This window comes from Talpa occidentalis, unplaced genomic scaffold (assembly GCF_014898055.3).
Source record: "Talpa occidentalis isolate TD23 unplaced genomic scaffold, MPIMG_talOcc4v2.1 talOcc4.5, whole genome shotgun sequence".
Lineage (NCBI taxonomy): Eukaryota > Metazoa > Chordata > Mammalia > Eulipotyphla > Talpidae > Talpa > Talpa occidentalis.
Window position 1 is genome coordinate 60,617,981 of NW_023604861.1, and position 16,400 is coordinate 60,634,380.

A 16,400-nucleotide genomic window follows, 5' to 3' on the forward strand; every position below is an offset into this window, starting at 1 on the left:
ACCAAATATTTCTGCACCTTGATCTTGATCTTTCCAGTCCCCAGAACTATGTAAAATAAATTTCCGTGGTTTAAGCCACTCAACCTAAGGTATTTTTTGTTATAGCAGCCCAAATGAGTAAGACACAGGTAAAATCAGTGCTTATCATACATAGGCTTCAGGGTCTCAGAAACCAGTTTTATCATTGTGATACTTGAGAAGGTGATGAGGAAACTGGTGAATTTAAGTTTAGTAGAAAATTGCTTTCAGTTGTTGACTGTAAAACAGTGTAGGCCACCTTAAAACAGGGGTGCTTCCTGGGTGTCCTATAAGTCAGAAGAGTAAAAGGAAGGAGGATGACAAAGACATCATTGACATTCAGTGAGTTTCTGTCTGGCCTCGCTTATATTCTTACATAGGGTCTCCCTTGTAATCTCAAAGGGAGTCTGAAGTTCACCTAAGTAAAAACAATTTAATTCAATCATAGTTGGAAAAAATAATGTATGTCTTACAATATTTTCAGGAGAAGACATGGGAGTGTCTTTCTTGCACAAAAATCATTTATAAAATAATTAAATTCTCCAAAGACCAGGACCATTTATAGTGTATGTAATAAAGTGTATGTATATATTGTATGTTTTATATATATATATATATATATATATATATATATATATATATATATAATCTTTAGCCAGAAGATTCTAATGAAAAACAATACCCCCAGTTACTCCTACCGAGTACTTCCTATAAGCTTATTGAGTCATCTTTTCTACACCTCCAGACAATTGTGTGAGAAAACCAGGGCTTAGAGAAGTCATGGGTTAGCCAAAGGTCCCACAGCTAAGATCAGATGGGCTCAAAGATAAGTCTTTTGAGCAGGAAGCTTGTGTTCTTACCTGATTCTACCACACCCACTGCCTGGACTGACTGAACAAATGTTTACTTAAAAGAGAAAAGAAAAAAATTCCCATAGAGTGCTTCAAAAAGAAGAAAAGGATATTGCACTCTTTGGTGTCACCTGTGTGAATATGTCACTGGTAAATGCAATCTCATGGTTATAGTTGTTGTAGTAAAGCAGGTCCTCAAATAACATCATTTTGTTCAATGTTATTTCTTCTATAATGTTAATGAGAAAATAAAACAATCCTGGTTGATGTTGACGAAAACAATTATTTGAGGACCCGCTTTCTTTATACTTGTTTTGCTTAAAGTTGCATTTTCTAAGAAGCTATCAACCACCTTCAGTGAGGACTTACTGTATTTCCATCTGTTTTAAAAGGAGAGGCCAAGAGTTAAAATGACTCTGGGATCTTTGACATATATCCACCTCTTTCCTACTAGGCAAAAGGAGAACACGCTTTCTGGGGTAGAGTCAAGTCATTCCCTAAGTGCACTACTCCCCCAGGAAGAATTGGCTCCTATGCTCAGTGAAATAAGCCAGAAGAAAAAAGAAAAATATCGGATGGTTTCACTTATAGCAGGAATATAGGGGAATCAAATAAGACATCAGTGTAAAAAAAAATAATAACAGTACAAAACACAACAAAGCAAAAACAGACAATTATAAATCAAAGACAGGGGAAGAGGAGGGAAAGGGATCAGAGAGAAGGAGGGAGGAGCTCAAGGACTGAGGTGATGATGCCCAGGTACATTGGTGAGGGAAATTCTATGGGGACTACACCTGAGGGGGTGGGGGGAAGCAAACATTGTTTAAAAATGAACAATGATGTAAAATAAATTAATGAAAAATTATTTATCCAAAAAAAAGAAAGAAAGATACCTCTGTTGGTGGGGTTGAGCGCCTGGCTTCAGGAAGGATTAGGAATTCAGAGATGTAATCTAGCTCCTTTTGAAGACCCTGGCAGGGCTATGGTGTGAAATAGCTCATTGCTTGCAAACCTCGAGGATTTGAATGCTGGCCAGAGAAACAAACAAGGAGCTTTCCTCCTGATGTCACCGCTGAGTGCCCTTACTCACAGGATGCTGGCAGGCTGGTTTCCTGGACAGATGTTTCTCATCCACACCTGTGGACCTTAGGAAACCTAGGGTGACCTTGATTTCCTTTCCATCACTGCCCTTGAGATGTGGAGACTGACTCAAGATCCACACCAGGACCATCCACCCCAACAGCTTAGGGAGGGCACTTGGATCAATTCAGCATCAGATTGCCAGGTGTAATGCAGCCTCTTGGCAGATCTGGTCAAAGGTCAAGGTCAGCGATCCAATGGATCAGGTTGTTTTCTTGCTGCATGGTATGATTGGGCTTATATTTCATGGCTCATCCAGAAGCAGTGGGTTTTGTGTCTTGAACAATAGCTCCAGAGCTGGTGCCAGCCAAGAAAACCTCCCCTCTTGGGACTTTGGACTTCACATTAAGCCAAACCATCAGAGAGCTGCCTTTGTGCACTACATGACGCTGATTCCTGTAAAAATGTTAGTTTAAAATTACCTTTCCATACACTGCGACTTTTTGCATCAAAGGACATTATATCAGCTACAGGAATGTTTCTGTGATGGTGATTATGCAGATGCTATTGAAGATGTGGCCAAATGAAGCTAAAATCATTGACCCCCTCCCCCCCACCTTCTCAGGCCTCTTAGAAGAAATGTCTCTCAATTTGAAGGACCAGAATTTTTTTTTTAATATTTTTTTACACAATTCTTACATCATTTTTGCACAATGTATGCATTTTCATTTTGGTTGTATTCCCCATACAATTGCACCCCCCTTATTTTGACCCTAGTCCTTCCTCTCCCTGCCCCTCCTCCCCACGCCCCCACGACTAGGGTAGTGTGTCTCTGGTTTATAGTTGCTTATTGATTTTGATTTTTACTTTGTATTAATTAGTCTTTTTCCTGGTCCCTTATTTAGGTTTTCTAAATTCCTGCTTTGAGTGAGACCATCTGTTATAGATGACTGGATCAAGAACATGTGGTGCATATACACAATGGAATATTACTCAGCAATCAAAAAAAGATAAACACGTGCAGTCTGCAGCAACATGGATGAAACTAGAAGGGATCCTGTTCAGCGAAATAAGTCAGAAGGACCAGAAAATTTTTATTTCTTGTGAGTGTTACCATGTTTTTCTTTTTAGGCAACAATGAATCTTTTAACTTATAGTATTTCTTTCTCTGCTTTGGGTGCTAGGAAACCCAAAGCTAAATATGTTGGCCAGTTCCAACAATTTGTACAGTACTTTGTAGTTGCATTTTCTTCACTTACTTTACACTTGTATTCATCTTACTCTCTACCATTTCTTTCTTTTTGCCCTACTTGTTTCATCTCTAATTTGTTGTTTATATAATGCATGTATTCTAAAGATTCCTGGTATTATTCAGAATAGGCTACCTGAATTCACAAATAAGTCTAATATCTTAATATAACAAAGTTGATCCTTCACTTAGCCTAAGTCTAATGTGCATATTGCTAGGTGATTCCCCTTGAAGGGGTTGATAAGGGTGGGGGAGACATAGGAACCCATGTTTTTTAGCTCATCCATCTTCAACATGCAGCTCCATAGCAGCTACAAGAGGTAGAAAGTTAAGAAGCACATCAAATACTTAACTTCTTCAGACTGGCAATGACACCCACCATTTCCTCTCACATTCCAGAAATATCATCCAGATGCAAAGTTGTTGTGAAATATTGCTCCCAGTTAGGCAACCATTTCCTCAAAACAACTCTACACAAGAGTAAAAATAAATCCATGGTGTCTGACTTCTGTCTCTGCCTCACTCCCTAAATTCCTTTTTGAAACAGGAAAATTAAACTTTAGCTAAATTAGGAAATGCCTCTTCTTGCCAAAAAATAGCACTATTAATCAAGAAGTTTTTAAAAAAATATGAAAATCCACATCTGGACTCTGCTGGCTATTTCTGCTGGCTATTGTAAATAATGCAGAAGTGTGAGTTCTAGTTCTTGCCTTCAAGCTCATTGTGATGTTTTGTGTGAATCTTCCATACTTCAGCTTCCATGGTATATAAACATGGAAAATCTACGAAATCATGCTGTGGTAAATATGTTGTTCTACCAGGTCTCTTTTGCCCTCCCTGAACTTTATAAATGGAAGGATAAGATGCATTGAAGAGCTAGTTCTGTCTGTGGAATAAAAGATCCCTTCTGTAGCTACCTTTGGTGTGACCAGTGGAAGTAAATAAGCAGGGACTCCTCATTTCTAGTATTCACCCTGAGAAGGCCTTGGGTAAAAGGCTTAATTTCCTCCTACTTGGATTGCTGTCTGTAAATTGTTGATAATGGTATTTGCCTAGCTTACCTTCAGAATGAATTAGTGGTTGTTTCACCTTAAGACTACAGATGAAAGTTCTTTGTGTCAGCACAGTGCCCCATTGTCACTATCGTCATCAACACTATCTTGTGTCATGAAGATAAAGTGATGGAATTCCCACACAAAGTTTCCAAGAAACTTGACCTTTCTAACCTTTCCAATCTCCTCTTCTGAGCTTTTTTTTTTTTTTTAAATGACTAACCCACTTCTGCCTTCTTTGAAACCTTGCTGCCAGGGATGGAGAAAGTGACAGCTAGCTGTAATCCCTGAAGAGCCAAGTTTCACACATCTCAACTTGCTGGTGACTTTCTACCAGTTATGAAACCTGGATATTTCAATGATACTCCAAATCCACAGCATACCTCAGAAGCAGAGGGAAGGGAAATTTTGTAGGGGGACTTTTTTATTAATATCATAACTCCTCAAAAAATTATTTTCTTTCCCTCCTAGGACATCTCACTAAATAAATTTACCTTCTCTGCTTACTGAATGACATTATAAAGAGGGGTATTATTTCCTTTTAATTTAGTACTTTAGACTGGATCTCACACCCTGATTGCTTGTCAGTCTCTGCACTCAACAGAAGTTTAAATTCTGATAGGAGAATGGTAGTCTTTTCTCAGAGTACTATCATGGCTTGGCATGACATTCTGCTTTTGAAAGTGGGATCCAGGACCAGAGGTAGTGTGGGTAGTAAAGTGACAGGCGTCATAAAAGCAAATAAGGACCTGAGTTTGCTCTGGTCTGTAGAGTTAAATGTTCCCAATCAACTACCAGGAACAGTTAAATCAAATGGTGTCTTTACTAAGTCATCCTAGCCTCTGCAACTGGTCTAACTGGTGTCTTGATGCTTCTGAGAAACTATTAAAATGGAATAATTTGCTAAGTCAGTGTAAGCCTTTTCACTTATCACTGGAACATGTACCTCATTATTCTAAATTAACATTGAAATAGAAATGCTAGTCAGGATTGAAAGAACTGGAATGACTCAGCTACTTCTGTGTGTCTAGCCCCAGCATGTCTTCAAGTGAACAATGACAAGTTTCACAAGTGAATTGAAGTTTTGATTTTGAGGTTTTAGTGACTCACATGCTTAGTCAGACAAAATGATAATAGCAAATATTTTATAGCTCTTCCTGTATGCTAGACATTATTTTATTTTGCACAAAATAAGAAATTTAATCTCCAAAACCTTTGGTGATTTATTATCTCTACTTTAGAGAAAGGGAAACTGAGGCAAGAAAGGTTAAATATCTTATACAAAGTCTCATGGTTAGTCAGAAGCAGAGCCATGATTTGAACTCAGGTTTTCTATGCTTGTCACTAAACTAACTGATTTTTCACTGCTCTTTTTGTGGACACAGAGCATATCCAGAAGTCAATTCCTATTCTTAGATTGAATTTGAGTCAACTATTATATTTTTTCCATGCATTCCTGGAGAACATCTGAAATCTGATGAATCACAAAATAAGCTTGGACCAGTAGGGTTGAAGCCACCCAAGGACCATGAGATGCACACGGAAATACATGCTGATGGTGGGGGGTTAATTGTAGGTACTGAGAGCCTGGGCCCCTTCTCCCATGGAAGAGGAATAGTGAGTAGCAATCTCTGAGCCAGTGGGAGGCGCTTATAGACATAAGGTTTATAGCCACAACTAATAGCCATCTAATAGCCATAATTATGGTTTAATAGCCATAACTTGCTATTAAAGGTGAAGCTTTCCATATTCCATCCTTTACACCTTCTCTGTGGAAGACAGTGTTAAGATAATAAGACCCACAAACTGAGAGAAAATGTTTGCAAAACACATATCTGATAAAGGACTTTATCCAGAATATTAAAAAAAAAACCTTAAAATTCAACAATAAGAAAACAAACAATCCTATTTAAAATAGGTAAAAGATCTTAACAGTCACCTCACCAGAGAAAATATACAAACAGCAGATAAGCATATTAAAAGACATCCCATACCATTAGGGAATTTCAAATTAAAACAACTACTAGACACAATGATACACTTACTAGAATGGCTGACACCCGCCCCCCCCAAAAAAGACCCAATACCACCAAATTCTACCAAGAATGCAGAGTAGAAACTCTCATCCATTACTGATAGGAATACAAAATGGTACAGCCACATTGGAATCTTGCCAGTTTTTTAGAAACCTAAACACATTCCTATGGCAGTTACATCTCAACAAATCTGGAAAACAAAACAAAACAGTCTTCCATACAATCCAACAATCACACTATTAGCTATTAGGCCAAATTATTGGAAGCATATATCTACACAACAATGTGCTCATAAATGTTTATTGCAGCTTTATTCAATTTCCCCCAAACTGGACAATGTCCTAAACAAACCTTGGTATATTCAGACAATGGACTATTATTCAGTCATAAAAAGGAATGAACTAGCAAGCCATGGAGGAAATGTAAATGAATATTACTAAGTAAAAGAAACCAGTCTGAGTCTGAAAAGGCTACATACTGTATTTGCCCAACTATATGACATTCTGGAAAAAGCAAGCCTCTACAGATAATGGAAAAATAATCAGTGGTTGCCAAGCATTTGTTGGAGGGAGAAAGGAATGAGTAAGTGGAACACAGGTAATTTTTTAGGAATGAAACTATTCTGTATGATACCATAACGTACATGGTATTTTGTATTTGGTAAAGGTCATAAACTGTACAACACAAAGAGTAAACCCTGGATTATGAATCTAATTAACAGTAATATGTTAATATTGTTTCAACTATTATAACAAATGTATCACATTAATGAGGTGGTTAACAATAGGGAAAACTAGCAGAGGGTAGACAGGAAAAGGAGCATATGGAAATCCATGTATTATCTTCTCAATTTTTCTTGTATCTGAAATACTTTTTAAAACAAAATTAGTTGAAAAGAAGACAAAGAGGGAACTATGACAAACAAGATAAGAAAATTAGAGAATCAATCCAGGAAGTCCAAATCTGACCTATTGCTATAAAAATACAAGTCCCCAAAAGACAGGAGTTTTTTTCTCTTTAATTAACTGATATGCCCTAAGTATGATATTCTTGGCATAAAACAGAGGTCTGTAAAATATAAAACATAATGCTAGGTGTCCCCGAAAGTAAAGGCAGAGAAAATTAAAGGACATATTTGTCAAGGAATTAACATGAGATCATTTTCCAGAAGTAAAGACTGTATCTCCAGGCTCAGGCAAATAAAAGTGCCAACGAGGCACATATCTGTGGATCTTCAGAATACCAACAATAAGGAAAAGATTCTGAAAATTATGGAAAGGACTGAAAAAGAATGCCTTTGACGTTCTCAACCACACCAGAAGCTAGAAGATAATGGAGAAATGTCTTCCAAAATTTTGAAGGGATTTTTACAACCTAGAAATCTTTATCTTACTAAACTATCAATCAAAAAGGAAAGTAAAATAAAGGCATTTTCAAGCAATAAAGGGCATTAAATTTGCCTCCACCAATTCCTGGGAAGTTCCAGAAGGATGTGCTTTTGTAATAATAAGGGATCAACGATGGGTCCAAGTAAACAGGATCCAGAAAAGGCAGGAAAAGTTACTTCCCCAGGTGAAGGGAAATCTTAAACCACAGCTGGGAATCAGAGCCAGTGAGCAATCAGTCCAGACTGGAAGAGAGAGTGGAGAGAGCTCTGTTTTTTAAAAAATGAACATATGTTATTTATAATAAACATCAAATATCAATTTTATCTCCACTTGAGATGTTTCACTCCATAGAGAATGAAAAGGCTGGAATGAACTAAAATCTCTTATTTTAAAAGTTAAAGTTAACATAAATCCTCTGGTAGAAAAATTTATAAACCACAATGTAGCTTATTCAATTAAAGGATGAAACGGAAAAATATCAGTAGTTTTCGTGGGGAGGAACTCTCAGGATGGGGAGGGGAATCAGAAAGCAGCTAATCTCATTATGACCTTATAGTACTGCTTGACGTTTGAAGCAGTGACATGTATTATATTGTAAAAATACAAATTCAATTTAACAACCAAATGGGGGGGAGGAAGAAGAAAAGTTGTCATGGCAACACAAGCATCCCTCGGGCTGCCTATAGGTAGGTCACACTAGAGATGGTGAGGAAGACTGCAGGTGGCCATCCCCAATCTCTCATCTCTCCCAGAGAGATTCGGAGCCCAGCTTGTCTCCACTGTGACTTAGCAGGATAATTTTGGCGCATCTGCAATATTTGCGACTAAATCTTTATTCCACATGACCGGAATAATCAATTAATTTAGTGCACCTGCATTTTTGGTCTCCATTTCTGTGTCTCTCTAAATCTCTTACCTGGAATGCTTTGCAGGTTTAGAAAATGCTTTCAGTCATGCATTAACATCAGGGGCAGATACAGGTTTTATGAAAAACTAAATTTACATGATTCAAAGGACCCTGTGTAAGAAAAATAATGTAAAAGAATAAATCGAAAATTAGACATAAAGGTGAATATTTTGAATGAGACAATAGATCACCGTTACAAAATTTTAAAAGTTGTTAAATACCAAGAACCTACAGAAAAATGGCATAGAATTCTGTTAATTAAATGCCTTGCACATCTCTAAAATATTTTTTCTAGATAATTTTGCTATTTAATCTTTACTATCCTTTTGTCGTTTTTACATAGAGAGCATAAAAGGGAGTTCAATCTTCCCTTTGGCACAAGTCAATGAAATCTATTTTCTACAATGGATTGCTTGGAGTCTGGTTTCCAAGTCATTATAGGTAAGGTCATGTATATTTTTACGATTTTTTTTTATTAAAGATTTATTTATTTATTTTTTATTTATTTATTTATTTATTTTAAGATTTATTTATTTATTTATACAAGCATTGGGTACTGTCAGAAGCGGGGGAGGGTGAGAGAACTCACCAGAGCCAGAGCGGGGAGCAGAGCAGGCAGAAGGACCGAAGCACACTGCTGAGGGGAGCAGCGGGCGGCAGGAGAGGTCTGTGCGCCACATGGGACCCTCCTCCGATGGCCGGGGAGCAGCCGGGGATTGAACTGATGCCGCAGAGGCCGCAGGCAGCCTCGCAACCCAGCGCCCAACCGCTGCGCCACCTGGGAGGCCCAAGATTTATTTATTTTAAAGCACTGGGGTAAAAGCCAGAGGTGCAGGAGGGTGAGAGAATTTCACCAGAGACAGAGAGGGGAGCAGAACAGGCAGAAGGACTGAAATACACTGCTGAGGGGAGCAGTGGGAGCAACAGGAGAGGTCTGCAGCACCATGTGGTAATCCCCCTGGCAGGCCGGGAATTGAACCCACGCAGCAAAGGCTGTAGACAGCTTCACAGCGCTGAGCTTAACCCACTGCGCCACCGGGAAGGCCCTATTTTTACAATTATTATCCTGAATTTTGAAATTCCTGTATTTTTGCTTTTTTTAGTTTATAAGCTGTTGCAGACACCTGGCTTTTGTAGTAATGCTTCAGACTTGTTGCCTACAAACTCAGAAATTCTGATGTGTTTCTGCATGTGATTGCCATCAATGCAGGGAAGGAAAAATATATGCTCAATGTAAATCGTCTGTGTATGCTGCATTTCGAGTATATTCCTTACAGAGACTTGTATTTTGATTAGGCGTCTTTAAAAACTGAATTTTCCATTTACTGATGATGATTGGGAGAAAATTCTACAGACTATGTCTGGCTCTAACATTTCATTTTTTTAATTTTTTTTTTATTTTTTTTTTTTATAGAGGCATGCTTTATTTATTTGTTTGCTGGTTTGTTTGTTTGTTTTGTTTATACATGCACTGGGTACAGTCAGAAGCGCGGGAGGGTGAGAGAATTCACCAGAGCCAGAGCGGGGAGCAGAGCAGGCAGAAGGACCGAAGTACACTGCTGAGGGGAGCAGTGGGCGGCAGGAGAGGTCTGCACGCCATGTGGGACCCTCCTCTGGTGGCCGGGGAGCAGCCGGGGATCGAACCGGCGCCGCAGAGGCCGCGGGCAGCTTCGCAACCCAGCGCTCAACCGCTGCGCCACCGGGGAGGCCCATGGCTCTAACATTTCAGACCCGGTTTCTCCTGCGCGCTCCTCAGATTTCCTGTGTGAGATGCCACAGCAGCACGTATACATGCGGTGAAGTGGACTCTGTCCCCTGCATTTTGCTACCATAACTCCCCGGGAAGTAGTCATGTTGAGCAATAGGAGTATTCCTAGGGACAGCTTAACTCTACGTGGAAGAGACCACAGCACACATAAACACAACTCACTAACCCCAAACTAGATGTATTACAGCTCCAATTCAATTTCCCCCCATTGCCCATGGACACACACAGTGCTGCTGACAGATAAGAATAATGGAAAGGAAATCAAAGTACAGGAAACAAAGTCTTCACTGATTGTGGTTTAAAAATCCTTGCAAATTTTACAAAAACTGTGACAACCTCTTTGCAGGGTCTCCAAAGGGTCAGGGTAAGGGAGGAATCCTGCAACTAAGCATCATTCCCTCCAATTGGTGGTCAAACCAGAAACCTGCCTTTGGTCCTTTGGACCTGATGTGAAAACTGTCACAGCCTCTGCCCTGAGGTGGGGCACGCAGCGCGGGTGAAGGAGTAAGGATGGCACCTGGCTCACCTAAACTGACCTGAGCTATGTGACTTCAGCTATGTGACCTGAGCAAAGGACAAGGGAAAGTATGTTCACCTCAGAATCCCCTTGGATTGCCTTCTCTAACAGTAGGCAGGGAAGAGAGAGGCGGTTGGGGAGGCTGTGTTCAAGTGGAGAACGGAAGGAAAAGAAAAACAGCTTAACTGTTCTGGTCACAAAATCTACAAATGGGCACAGTTTGTAGTTGGAACTGAATCTTTGTTTCACATTCTCCAGGAAAACCAATTAATCCATTTATCACCTTTTTTTCCCCCTAAAAATCTCCATCTCTCCCTTTATTTGCATGTATATTTATGTGTTCTGTGGATTACAGCCACAATGGATTGCCACAAATTGCACTTTGGATCTCTCCTATCAGTTGTTTGAACAACAGAAATAAAAATTGCTAAAATTGTTCTATCTTTACTGATAGAACAAGCAAAATATGAGAAAGGTGATTTAAGGCAGAAGAACAACATAATACATCCCATGGCCACACAGAAATTATCAAGGGAAATCTGTTTAATTCTGGCTTCTGGGGAAACAACATTTGTTTGTTATCTTCTTCAATCCTCACACTAATCCTGAGAGGGAGGTGCTATTATTTGTATTTTGCAGATAAGGGCTTAAGCCTACAGTGAGAAACAAACCAAGGAGCTAGGGGCCTATCCAGGAGAGTTGTCTGACTCCTGTGCTCCTGTGTGTGGTGTTTGTGGTGTTTTGTGTTTTTTTTTTTTTTTTTCTCATGATGGCAGACTCATAACTGAAAACCACCTAGGCCATCAAATTCCCCGATGGCAAAGTCCTCCCCACCACATGGCTTGGTGTCCAGACCTGTCATGCTTTGGGCACCTGGAACCTCACAGAGGCAAAGAACCTCGTGTGTGCCTTTCTTGTACTTTACAGGGTGCTCAATGCTTGCCGAGTGATCCAGACAGTTAATTGACATAATTTATTATTTTTACAAAGAATTACCACTACCTTTAGAGACAAAGCCAAGTGATAAGAAAGTTTGTAGAAAATGAATTTTACAAATACTTTAAAATTTCGTTTTAGAAACTCTACATTAGAGAGCATTAAAGATTAACAGTGATGAGTTAGATGAGTAAAAAAATTCATTTTCTTTTTGAGTCATTGTAAATATATAGAAGCATATTTTCACTCTATACTCAGGAAACAGTCAGCTAAATATTTGCTTCCTCTCTGAGTTCATGTATCTGGAATGAACACTGATGTTTCTTGCTTGCATGTCTGGTGGTTGCTTCAAAATGAAGCCAAAACATTCCTAGTCTCCAGGAAGATTTGCTGACCATACACAGTTGGAAATTTTCAATTGCAATGAAGTAGGTTGTGGAGAATTTCCCAGAAGCTCCCACTCCAGAAGGGGGGGTTGCACATTTTTTTTCTTTTTCTTTTTTTTTCCAGTCTTCACAAAATGAAGACTCAAAGAAAAACAACTGCATTTAGTGAGTGAACTACCCTCCTGGTCCTGAGCTTACAGTTCCCTGAAAAACTGAGGGTTAAATAGAGGAAGAGGCTGAGGACACAAGCCCTTTGATTTTGTCAAAACTTCAGAAAGGTTTCTTGAGGAATAAGCAGACTGTCTCGTTTTCTGAAAACAAACAAACAAACAAAGAAAAAAAACATGAAACTTATTTCAGGGAATGGGGATTATTATTTTTCCTCCCACAGTCATGTATCAATATTTTAATCTCAGAGGCAGAGAAGGTCCTCTATGTTGTCCCATAAAAGAATAGAGACATAATGCCAGACCCATGTCTGCAATTGTTGAGTGACTATTCAAAAACCAACAATAATCATCACACTTGGGTGCCATCTTTCTAAAGGGGAGCCTGAATAGTAACAGCCTTGTCTTTAACTAACTTTTCCCTCCAAGACCCCTATCTCATTTTCTCAGAACTGTGAGGCATCTGTTCCTGAGTGCCCAGCCCCCTTGTGAATTCCACTATTTCAAGCGTACCTTTTATCTCACTAGATGCCCAAGGCTCTCTGGTGACTCTGGGATGCTCAGATCCCCCAAAGCTAGAACCATGGTGATAATTCCAGGTCCACCAGCACCAGCCTCATCAGAAGCTGGTTAGATACTTAGGATCCTAGCGCCCAGCCAAAACCTGCATCCCAACGAGACGAATGGTGACTTATTAGCTTCTGTGAAGTGCTGCTCTGCACCATTCTCATTGAGTACAGTTGAGCTTTGTTACCAACTTGCATGTCACCTAGGGTAGATTAGGACACACTTCTGGACCTTAGTTTTCTCATTTGCAAAATGAAGAAATAAAGCTATCTGCAGGTAGCAGCATGATTGAGAACGCTCCCTCCAAAGTCAGGTCATGCGCTTACCTCTGGGCCAAATGAGTCAACTCTCCAACCCTCAGTCTACTCATCTGCAAAAGAACAATATTAAGTACCCATAAGGTGGGGCGGCTGTGAAAATCTGCATTCGTTTGCCATTGCTGATATAATAAATTACCCCAGAATTAGTGGTATAAAATAATACCTCTGTCATCTTACAGTTCTGGAAGTCAGGAGTTTCAAATGGACTAAACTCAAGGTGTTAGCTGGGCCAGGTGACTCTAAAGAAAAGCCTATTCCTGGCTTTTCCAACTTCTAGGGATTGCCCACATTCCTTAGCTCATGGGCCCCTTCCATCTTCAAAGACCGCAATGGTCTTGTGAGCCTTCACGTAACATCACTATAATCTCTGCTTCTGTTATCACAGCTACTTTTTTGACACTGCTCCTGCTTTCACTCATAAGAATCCATGTGATGACATTGGGTCCACCAAATAATACAGGATAATCTCCCCATCACACTGTCAGTTGATCAATAACCTTCATTCCTTCTGCAACATTCATTCCTCTGTTGTATGTAACATAGCAGAGTCACAGGCTCCATACACTGGGACATACGTGTCTTTGGGGGTGGGTTATTGTTCTGCCCACTACCCAATATAAAGGGGTAATTATTGTGTCTGACAAATAATCAACACCCAATGAATGTCAGCTGCTTTTATCATGTGATTCCACCATGTAGGAGCAGAGCAGTGGACCAAGGGTGTTTTTGTGTTGAAATAACCAAGACAAATTTCCACAGAGTGTCTTCTGGTTCTGGCTTGTCTCACAGGCTATAACTTTGGCCACTGTGGCAAGCACACACCCTTGACTAGGGAACTACATATTCCCTGGCAAGACATCCACAGTGACCCACCCTCCATTCCACTTCTAAAACTTGCAAAGCTTTCATACACGGAGATAAGTCACAGCTCACAATGTAGCTGTAGAATCCATTTTTCTGAATTCTCTCCTGCAGATCACCTGCCCACTACCTCATTCACCTGGGAAATATTGAGCACCTATCACATGCTAGACTCTAGAAACATAACAAAGATGAGTGTTCCTTTTTCTCTCTTTTGAGCGCTAGCTCACTGTTGAGGTGCCTTACTCAGGAGAATGTCAATAGGATTCAGAGGGAGGCTGAGTGACCCTGGGCTCTCCAAGGCTCATTCCAATGGAGCAGCTTCCATTTGTTTCTGTTTTACATATTGGAGCTCTGTGTAAGATATTATTTAAAAATGGGGTTCCATTTCTAGTATGTGATACACAGGAGACACATATAAGATAATCTCTTTGTGTCTGAAAGCCACTGGTCTAGGATAGCAAGTCCTTTTCCAGTGGATTCTCAAGGTTTGGCCACTGTGGTCACTGGTCCCCTGGTTCTTTGGTGCTAAGCCTGGAAACTGCTTCTCCCATCAACCTCAGTTGTGCAGCCTTACTAGAATATGGGTATCAAGAAGCTGCTGCTCTCCTCTGTCATTTATGGCCTCAACTTCCCTTTTTTTCCCCACTTGTGGGTCCCATCATTTGGTCTACTTCTGGCATTTCTGCAGCACATCCTACCTTACTTCATTTCTGGTTCATTATCCCAGTTGCATTCTCAGAACCCCTGTAATATTACCTTTTCCAGAAAGTAATCCAACTCTGCCTCCCATTTACCTGTGAGAGAGGAGAAATCACCTTCTTCCTCAGCCAAGCCCTGCCCTCTCTCTCCTCACCACTGAGCAATAAAAATATCTAGCGTTCTTACACAGCTCTGCTTGACCTGGAGGCATTTGAAATTACTTAAATTAAGCTGTCTCATCATTTACTTTCAACCGCTTCTAATAACACCTTATATTTATAACTCTTTATAGTTCACAGAGCTCTTTAACTTTATCGCATTTAATTTGTGCCTCAAACGCCCTTATGAGGTAAGCAAGGCGGTGACTTTTATTCTTGTTTTGCAGAGTAGGAAACAGACTCAGAGAGGACCAGTGCCTTGCCCAAGGCTCTGCAGACTAAAGCAGCAAAACCAGCCACTAGTCAAGATTTTCCCAAGCACAGCACTCCCTGTACTGTGTGTGCGACCTAACTTCCAGAGCTTAGGAACGTTCAGGGCTTGTTTCATTTTTGCTTTTTTTGTTTTTTTTAAAGATTTATTTATTTATTTTATACAAGAACCAGGGTATAGGCCAGATGCACGGGAGGGTGAGAGGATTCACCAGAGACAGCGCGGGGAACAGAACAGATAGACTGATGAAATACACTGCTGAGGGGAGTAGTGGGCGAGACAGGAGAGGTCTGTCGTGCCATGTGGGACCCTCGCTGGCTGGCCGGGATCGAACCGGTGCTGCAGAGGCTGCTTACAGCTTCACAGCGCGGCGCTCAACCGCCTGCACCACCAGGGGAGGCCCAGAGCTTGTTTCATTTTTGTTTCAGAAACATCTGGCAAAAGAACAAGACAGAGCAGTTAACCCTGACCGCACACTGGAAAATTTCCCTGTCCTCTTCGTGTTAGCTGCATGTTGAACTTGGAACCTCAAACAAAGGGCAATAGGAGGAAGACAAAAAAAACTTCCTTTTACATTTCACTTTGATTTCCCCTTTGACCTCATAGAAAGGAAAGAAGCAGGAAATCTGCAATTTGGTCATTGTTTGGTCACTCTAATTATGTGATGCCACTTGAAAATTAAGCCAATTTTGTTATAGAAAACAATTTTCTTTTGTTGAAATAGGGCAACCTTTTGGGGTCTAGGAAGACACAAAATTCAGTCAGATTCTTCCCAGCACCCTCTGACCTGCAAGGAGATCAGTGGATCGCTAAGATGCTGCATTTTAATTTCTTGGTAGCAGACATACAACTCTCTCAGGACTCTACATATTAAGAAATACAAATGTAGGCTGAGAGATCATGAGATAATCAGTGCTGTCTTTCTTGTTTCCTCTCCTTTGCTCTCCTTGGAGAAGACTGTATAATTTAGGTTGTCCGCAGGCCTTAAGATAACATAAGCCTTCATGACATCTGAATTACTTGGGATTTTGAAAAAGTGTTTTCTTTTTTAAAAACTGTACTAAAAGAAATGACAGATTGCATCTTCAGAACCCAGCAAAAGTGTCACCCACCATGAACACTAATCAGCCTTCAATCAGCTTTCCCCTCACTGAGTCACTCAGAAA